The sequence below is a fragment of the Chiroxiphia lanceolata genome, chromosome 17 (assembly GCF_009829145.1).
Source record: "Chiroxiphia lanceolata isolate bChiLan1 chromosome 17, bChiLan1.pri, whole genome shotgun sequence".
Classification (NCBI taxonomy): domain Eukaryota; kingdom Metazoa; phylum Chordata; class Aves; order Passeriformes; family Pipridae; genus Chiroxiphia; species Chiroxiphia lanceolata.
In genome coordinates, this window is record NC_045653.1 from 5,760,935 (window position 1) to 5,770,639 (window position 9,705).

General features: G+C 42.7%; 1 long non-coding RNA gene across 1 annotated transcript; it reads left to right on the forward strand.

Annotated features, from left to right (window-relative positions):
* Positions 1 to 254: 254 nt before the first annotated feature.
* Positions 255 to 3,854, forward strand: LOC116795398. Its single transcript, XR_004360042.1, has 3 exons — positions 255 to 446; positions 2,238 to 2,421; positions 3,478 to 3,854. It is a non-coding gene; the product is annotated as an uncharacterized LOC116795398 (long non-coding RNA).
* The last annotated feature ends 5,851 nt before the right edge of the window (positions 3,855 to 9,705 follow it).

Here is a 9,705-nt window from a genome sequence, read left to right on the forward strand (position 1 = left end):
GCCTTGTTAAATGCCCAAGTTTTGATGGTGCAACTGGTTGTTCACCAACTCCTACTTTCATGCATGTTGAAGAAGATTTTGCCTGTGGTTACAGACAGCACATTTTGGTCCTCTAACATCTGATTTGTGCAGATGCAAAGAACAACCAGAAATCAGAGAAACAGCAACTCCCCAGACTGGGGTTAAAGTGGGTTCCGTGTGGAGCGTTGTCAATAGGTTCCTTGTTGCTAAGGAAACTATTTCCTTGGTAGCTGCATGTTTGCCACATATTACTAAATTGGTGTCAATCTCAAGCAAAGAACAATGTGTTGTGGCATCACAAGAAATTAAAACCCAAATAGGCTTGAAGTTTATTAAATACTGACTTGAAACAACCAAACAAACCGAAAACACTCCGTGGTGACTCATGGAAAAACTCTGCATCATAGTCACCAGCTGGCAAACAGGTAAATGTGTTTGTATAGTAAATAGAAATCTTTTGTCTTCTAAAAATTGGAAAGGCAGCCTTTTACAAGAATGCACTTTTTAGCTGTTGAAAACCTCAGGTGATGCACTCCCATGGCAGCTGTTTTTGTGAACAGGAATGGATGGGGCACTACAGCATTATTTTTTTCTTTGTACCAATGCAGACCTTAAATCATATTTTTACCTTCTAATATTAATTACTTGGTAATTTACAACCTCAAAGTGGTTAAAGCAGATTCTAAGTGCACTTGTAGAAAATCAGCAATATAAAAATACACCTCACACTTTTGTGCACAGTTATCGAGAACAGTTTGTAAGGAAATGATCAAATCTAGACCTACCACTTTTTGTAATCATTGCAGCTCCCTTCCCCTGATCTATCAAACCCAAATCCAAAGAACTCACAGTGTTTCAATATTTGTGATTTTTCCCCAAATGACCCAACGAGTCATTATTTTTTCCCACTCACTCTTTGGTCCAGAGTCAACAAACCCACACTATGGCACATTCTTTCTTTTTCATAATGATTTTACAACCTTGTAATTCATAAGAAAAGGGTAGTCAACATTTTTCTACACTTAACTGGATTTTAGAATAAGAAAGCAAACAGAAGCACTGCAGAACAGAGACTTCTCCAAAAGTGAGATGCTGAAAGGGAACCAGTGCAAAGAAAATCCCAGGAAATATGCCACAACCAAAGCCTTCCATTTTTCTGCTCCTTAGATAAGCCTTAATGCTAGCATTAATTATTTGCATATACCCACATTTGGAATTCTGTTTTCATGTGTCCCAACTACATTGAAACAGTCCCTAGAGCAAAAAACTCAAGGAAAAAAAAAAAAGCACTGAAAATAAACAGAAACTACATGGACATTTCTACTATATGGATCATTTAACTACCAATAAAATTTGGGGTTTTAAAGCATTTTTAATAGTATTTAAACCTCTTCCACAATGCATCTATAAACTCCAGGAAAAATATTTTTCCTCTTCAGAAAGTGCCAAAAGCATAACATGCTATAAAAGCTTGTAGGAAATAGAAGTAAAGGAATAGAAATTAAAGACAAGAAGTGATCTGTGAGAAATTAGTTTGATTGACAGTAATCCTGTTTCACAATGCACTGCAGAGTCTGCTGCAGAAGAGCCCATGTACTCCTTGCTACTTTTCTTGGAAAAAGTAAAATATAATTTGCAAACACTGGCAAATCTCTCCTTAGTCTACCAGGTTTGCTCTCACTTTTGAGAGTTTCATGGAATCAGAGAATGGGTTGGGTTGGAAAGACCTTAAAGCTCATCCAGTTCCACCCCCTGCCATGGGCAGGGACACCTTCCACTATCCCAGGTTGCTCAGAGCCCCATCCAACCTGGCCTTGGACACTTTCAGAGATGGGGCAGCCACAGCTTCTCTGGGCAACCTGTGCCAGGGCCTCCCCACCCTCACAGGGAGGAATTCCTTCCCAATATCCCATCTAACCCTCCTCTCTGTCAGTGTGAAGCCATTTCCCCTTGTGCTGTCCCTCCAGGCCCTTGGAAATAGTTTCTCTCCATCTTTTCTGGAGCTCCTTGAGGCATTGGAAAGCCACAGTTAGGTCACCCCAAATCTTCTCTTCTCCAGGCTGATCAATCCCAATTCTGTCAGCCTTTCCTCCCAGCAGAGCTGTTCCATCCCTCTGATCACCTTGGTGCCTCCTCTGGACTCATTCCAACAGCTCCGTGTCCTTCCTGTGCTGGGAATTTTAACATAATGATGTCAACTTTCCCACTTTGCTCAGGAATCAAGACAACCTTGTGCCTGATGCTGCCCATCACCTGGATCTTGTGTAGCTGCTACTGACAGAAACAACAATAAAGACCATAGTTCTCCTCTCAATTTTCAGTGAGCTAAAGAAAACAACAACAGCAATGGATGTAAATATGGTCTGTTCAACATTTGATCCCGTTCCTATTTTCACTAAGGTGAGAAAAAAATCCAAGTAGGACAGGAAATTTAAAACGAAACTATGCAGGAGAAAAAACCCACATGTACATGTTTAATGAGATTGTGAGGGAGGAAGCAGTGAGCAGGAACTGGCTGTGACTCTGGTGCAGATGAGGTAAAGAGCACACAGCTGTTTCAACTTACTCTTGTCCAGACCACCTCTGCTCAACAGGAACTCTGTGTTAGAGACTTAGAATTGAGGGAGGTTTGGTGGTGGAATGTAAAGTCCCAGCAGAGACGAGCTTTGCCACATGGGAACAGTTTCTCAGAACATTTTTTGCACAAGGGCAATAAGGTGGACGTGGGATGCAACTGAGCCAGCAGGATCCATGTTTCCTAAACCAACCTTGCTTCATGCAGGAGCACTTCAAACCTATAGGAACTGCCCCGGGAATGTGGTAGTGAGAAACAAGGCTGAATGAACTGCACATGACTGACAGCACACTCAGTGCAACAGCACTAAACCACAGAAAATCATCACAATTCGTGTCTAACCAACTTGGTCTTTCAGACCTTTTCTTTTTCGAGGCATGTTTTAACATTTGAAGCTGTCCTAAAGCCACCACCTTTTCCTGCAGCCTCTGGAAGAGGGCAGGTGCCTTTCATTTAGATAAATGTAACCCTGATTTATCAATAGTGGGTTTCGTGACAGTTACTTTGTGTACCTAGATGCTGTTTGTGGCTGCCTTAACAATAATGAAAATGTATTGTGCTTAAAGTGAATGGTTTTTCAAGTGCTTCTGTTTAATCTGTATTCTTGGTGTTTTTGTGGATCGTCCCTTCAAAACTGATTTGCTCCACAGGAGCAAATCTATCCTGGCCTCTCTTCTGCTAATTTAACAGTCTGCTACTTAACACTGGAGATCAGAAATACTATGAGATGTGGGAAATAAAAAGTGTATCAGAGGACTTTAATGGGGACATCAAGGTTAATATCTGCCTATGCTCTTTCTTGAGAAACTGCAAGCAAGACAATTTATTGGTTCGGACCCGAATTTTATGTTTAATTACCTAAAGCATGGTTTCCTTAACAGCACAGCTCCCCATTGCTGCCATCCAGAGAGGAGCAGAGTCGCTCTGAAATCCATCAGCTGGGACCTGAACCAAAGGTTACACTCTGAACAACAAAGTCAAGCACACCATGCAGAGGGCTGTTACGATAGACCCTAACAAAAAGACTTCACACCAGGCTAACACTAATAGGAAACTGCTGAATATTCATTGAGCCCCTCTGAACCAGCAATATTTTAGTTATCGTGAGATCAAACTGCACAGAAGATCAAACAATGAAAAATCATTTCTTGGCACGGGTCCCTCCGACACTTTATTTCCTCGCAGCCTGGAACTACAGGGACACGAGAAGTTTCCTGGAACTTCAAAATAAAAGCATTGCAGAGAGCTGCTTGAACAAGGAGAGTATCACAGTGGCATTTTGGTATCATTGGCAGCCTTCCTTGATTATTGACACCCCTGCTCCTGTAACAGCCTGCAGAGCTGCAGCCAGAGCCTCCAGTATTTGTCACTGTCACTTCACAAGTGCTCGGCATTGTTCAGGAAATTGTATGTGTAAAGCAAAACTGCCTGTGCCCGACTCCGACAGGGGAGGGGGCTTGAAACTGAAACAGAGGTTTTATGTGTCCTATTATGTGCCCCAGCAAGAGCCATAAATAATTGTGACAAGGATTTTTTTTTTTTTTTTGGTGTTACATGTGAAAGTCCTTGACTGTGCCTCCTGCTCCAGCTCCCCCCTCCCTCCCTGCACTACAGCTGCCAAGCTGCATGATGATAGATGGCACTATGCAGCAAATGACAGCCCGATAGATTTTTTAGTTTGTGCTTTAGAGAGAATCAGATATGCTGTATAAAGCAATAAAAAAAGCATACTCACAAGGTGGGTTAAAAATAGCTGGCGCAGCAGTAGATGAGTTTGCTGTTTATCAAAAAGTTAAATCTTCACATGCAAAGTCCAGGTGATGTGTTAATTCTTTTAAATCTTAGAAAAGTAGTAATTTTCAAGTGATTTTTGTAGACAAACCTATGAGGTATCATTTTTTCCCCTCTGTCTTTTAATATAGAAAGCACTAAAAGCCTGGTTTTAAACTTTTCTGAGTAAGGACAGCACACAAAACACAAGGGGGAATAGACTTGATCTTTATAATGACATGAAGAAAGTCCTGAATCTGTACAAGGTAAAAGTTGGCTTTCAAATCAGATCTTGAAACATGAGCCCAGACTCCCTGTAAACTTTCAGTCATCAAGCCCCTGAAGTCAGCAAGACTCTACTCTGAAATTTGATCATTTGAGAACAAATACAGCAAATTATTTTTTATCCTTGATAGATCATGTCTGATGAAAAACACATATTTAGGTTTTTATGATCTATTAGCTTCTCTTATATGCTAAAATGTAATCATTTTGGGGTGAAAAAGCAGCCAGCAACAATGAAAGTGGGAATTCAGATGTGTCAGAGCTCTCAATGTCTGTGGAACGTGCATTACACACACAGGTAGCCATCGTGGTCATACAGCTATAGGAGGAGAAGGGTTTGCAAATGCCTCTGTTCTATTCACTGGTAAATCTGACAATTACAGATGCATAAGGCAGCAGCTTTTCCTCATGCTGAATATTTTTTCAGTGATTGAAAATGTCCCTCTGAAGAACAGGATGTTCCCCTGCAATGCACCCTGTGCACAGCTGAGATGTGCAAACTTGGAAGTTGTGCTGTCCTTTCCGCTGGATGTTAACTTTCCCTGTTTTCCTCTGTGCTTTCTATTGATCCAGAGTCTGTAACAAATGGCCTGGCTTCCCAGCCACCTTGGAAATGTCATGCAGGAGTCAACAAAAATACTCAGTGTATGTTTTATAAAGAATTACAGCTGGCTCTGAATTACTCTGCCTTTCATCTCTGCAAGCCCAGCCTGGTTGCCGTGTATCGATGGATGAGCAGAAGTACCAGGAAATGATTCAATGAGCCACTGAGTTTCCCAGTTCATGGACATGACAGCCCAAGACATACTTATTCACCCTGCCTCTGTCTCCTCATACACTACACTCGAAGCTGCTCTGTAATTTAAGAGTACTCAGTATATCAGATCTCAACTATTTTTCCCCCCTGATTTCTGATGAATCATGGTAGGAAAGCTGTGGTTTTAGCGCTGGAGGATGTGACATAATGCAAACCAGCACAAGAAGTATATTAAAAAAATATGTCTGTCAGACTTTATATTGCTGGAAGGGGATAATTTGAATTATATGCCCATAATTCAAATTTGGGGATAATTCAACACCCAAACAGATACATTTCTAGCTGTACCCAGTCATCTGATATAATACTGGCTGTTGTTTATTACTCACTCATATGTTGTTACAGCATCACCTCCCCATGCTATGCTTAGGGGACAGTTTACATTTCCATAATAAAATCCATTTTCTATAGGTTTATAACTCAGTTTACATTTCACAAGGCTGCTGCCTGGCATATGAATTTCAGTTCAATTCCTTTTGGTTTAACTAAAAATGAATTTCAAAACACCTTACTTAAAAAAAAAATTAATTAATGCTATGGAGAAGTACATAATATCACTTCCCAGTCCAAGGAATTCAAGTAACACCCAGCTATTCACTCGAAAAATGACCTGTTAAAGTCCTCTTTACAAGAACCTGATGGATTTAGGATCAAATGGAACTACTTAAATAAGCAGATGTTCTGTCCTTGCTATATTAGAGATAAGGGAGAAGAGTAATAAAGCCCAGTGTTTTAAAGGAGAGAGGGAGCATCTCTTACATGATGTGACAGCAGCAATGCACAGACACACAGCTTGGGTACCTGGTACCCCACCACATAAACAGTGCCCAGGGGCCTCTCAGAGGCTTCCTGGGTAATAAACTCACCAGGGACAGGACCTGAATGGCCTGAAGTTGTGTCAGGAGAGGTTTAGGTTGGATCTCAGAAAAGGTTCTTCCCCCAGAGGGTGGTGGGCACTGAACAGACTCCCCAGGGCAGTGGGCACAGCCCCAAGGCTGCCAGAGCTCCAGGAGGGTTTGGACAATGCTCTCAGGGACAGAGTGGGATTGTTGGGGTATCTGTGCAGGACCAGGAGTTGAACTGGATCATCCTTGTGGATCCCTTCCAACTCAGGATATTCTGTGATCCTAAATTCAACAAGGGATTGAATCACTGGAGGAACAAAGGCTCCCCCTGACTTCCATGCTGATGTTTCCTTCAGTGCCCAGACTGAGAAGTCTGGGGCAGGTGTAGGTGTTATTGTTTAAAGAACAAAACCATAAACACCTACTTCAGTCACCCTGAGAGAGGCAGGTCTGAGCTCCCTGTCTCATCTAACACATTCCCCCACATGCCTCTTCTATTTTCCACACACTCCTGATTTCCACCACAATATTCTCCACCCTCACATTGCCATGCCCTCACTGCACAATTAAAAGGACATGTATTAACTTTTTATTTCCCTATCACTTTCCATTTTCTCAGCATTTCTGACCGAGGAGCACTAACCAAAGCTGGAGGAATTGCCTGGGATCCCATCACAGTGCCTGATTTAGTACTTGCCCACCAGAAGCAATGAACTAAAGACTGAATGTATGTTCCTGCTCAGTGGAAGAACTTCTCCCAGTTTCCCAAAGGTGTCTCTTCCGTTTGCTGAAATACCCTGAAATAACAAAATATTCTCAGCCACATAAGCGGAAAATAACTGTCTCTTCACACTGACACCCTTCCTACCTGTGCCCAGGAAGCTGTTACAGCATCAGCTGTGTAGTTATGAGTGTTAAAATGGGGAAACAAAAGGCTTTTCTGCCTCAGTGAGACCTGTGTTGTGGGACACACATGAGAAAATGTGAAACTTGCCTCTGATACCTGTTCACCAGACCATGCTTGCTGTTTTTCCTGACTAGTTCTGGAAAAAAATAATTATTTATTTTAAATCTATTAGAGAATTTAATGGAAAACAGACAGTTTTGACAAATATAGGGCCGTCTCTTAAATGGAGGGTGTCTGTCTCTGGGTGCAGTGACAACTCCAACCTTTCCCTAACCCCCTTTTTGCCTCTTTCAAACAGTGTTTGCAATGCTGCCAAGTGGCTGGGAGGATCCAGGGGTTACATGGAAGACAAAGGTAATGCAACTGTATTCCTGATTCTGTGATGTGCCTCTCCCAGATCCCCCTGAGCAGGAAGAATCAGGGAGAGGGGTGAACTTTGGTTCCTTCCCAGGCAAATCAGACCTTTACTGTCTCACTGTGCTCAACAGGAGCAAGGGTTATAAAGCAGGTTTAGGAGTCTGGATGAAACTTTGGAACATTTAAAGCTAGAGCTGGTTCTTTTGGTTCTTACAGTGCTTGTGATCTCAGCCTTCCTGACCAGGGCTCGTCTCAAACAGCCATCACAGATTTTACACAGGTTGATACATGTGTCTCTAATCATCAGAGCCAAACTAGGGTTACACCTCATAAACATTGTCTTTCTTGGAAGAAAATGTTTTCTTTCAGGTCAAACTGAACCGTTGGGCAAGGAAAGAGGAGGAAAGGGGGGGTTTATTATGCATGTCTAGTCTGTCCAAGAAAAGACAGGATTAACAGCTAATTTCCTGCCATTATATTTCAGCCCCAAAGAAAGCTTTTTCCAAAGAAATGACTTGCATCTCAAAATGACTTAACATCTGCAACGAACAAAGATGAAAATCTCACCAGGACACAGCTTGAATTCTAACTCCTCCTTTATAGCTCTTTCTACTACGGTAGGATGAAGTTGCTGTAAATCTTTCCAAGGAACAAAACCAGCAAACAGTTCCTCTACCTGAGACCAGGGCCCTCTACCAGGAGCAGACCACTCAGTCTTTGTTTCCAGTCCTGGAGGGTTGCAGGGATGGACTCCACTGTCACAGGTTGTGGAGTTTGGAGCCAAGAGCTGCTTCAGTTCCACGAACCCACCTGAGTCAAGTCTCTTGTGATCCCATTTTAAATGACTGTGGAAGCTGATGGCAATTTGAAAGGTGTATTTAATGCTAAAAGTCAGCTCAAGGCATCAGACTGCCTAACCTGCTCCCTAAAAAATCCCCTTGTCCACTTCTGGTGCCCTGACATCCCACCTGTAGACACTTGCCTGTCACCTGCCCACGTTTGTAATCCAAATGTGCAATTGTGCTCCTAGAAAGGAGGATGAAGCCACTGGAAAATCAGTTCTCGAGCATCTCAGTCCCTTGTTTTCTTTCTGCAACAGACTATTCCAAGTTCTTGAAGAGATGAAAGAAAGAAAAGCAAGCCCAGAGCACTTTCTCCTCTCACCTTAGAACTTTCATTTTTCTTTTCGTTCACAGAGTTCAGAAAAGGAGGAGAGAGAAGGAATAAGGAGAACACCACCCTACATATGACCTGTAACTTTCTGGGAGTCTGGGCAAGTCTCTGCAGGTCCTTCCCCCAGAGGGTAGCTGGACACTGAACAGCCTCCCCAGGGCAGTGGACACAGCCCCAAGGCTGACAGAGCTCAAGGAGTGTTTGGACAACACTCTCATGGACAGGGTGGGATTGTTGGGGTGTCTGTACAGGGCCAGGAGTTGGACTGGATGATCCTTGTGGGTCCCTTCCAGCTCAGGATATTCTATGATTCTGTGACCCTCTCCTTAGCCAGCCCTAAATGTTCTGTAAAACCTGTCCCAGAGCCCTCTCTCACCCAGGGCAGCTGCACTGCAAGGCTCTGTTGGCCATTCCTGCTCCGTGGAGTGGGACCAGTTGCACATCTATGAATTGGTCCTTTGTAGAAACATCTCTCTCAGCACCTTGTGGTCAGTGGAGCTGTGCCAGTCCCCATCAGCAGCACACGTGAGCCCCACCGTTTTGTCTCAGGCTTCAATAAGATAAATGAGTTTAATTCAGCCTTTGTGTAAGTAGGGACAACTCCTAGAAATTGCACCGGAGTTGCATGCCTTGGCTTAATCCCTAAATTCATTCCTCTAAACAAAAGTCTGTCTTAACGTCACTGTTCTTATGGCTGTCATTAGTGGGAGTTATTTGTGACATACACACTGTAAAAATTCCCCATCTAATAGTCATCACCAGAAAAGATCACTGAAAGCACTCAGTGATATGGGGTCAGGTTCTGATTGCAGCTCACCACTGCCAATGTGAAAAACAGAGTCTGTAGGGACTTTGGTTCACAAATTACATTTGCTCAGAGCCACATAACAAAAGAAGTCAGAATCTAGATTAATTATCATGATTATCCTCCAACTCAGAAGTCAGTCAGTGCTCA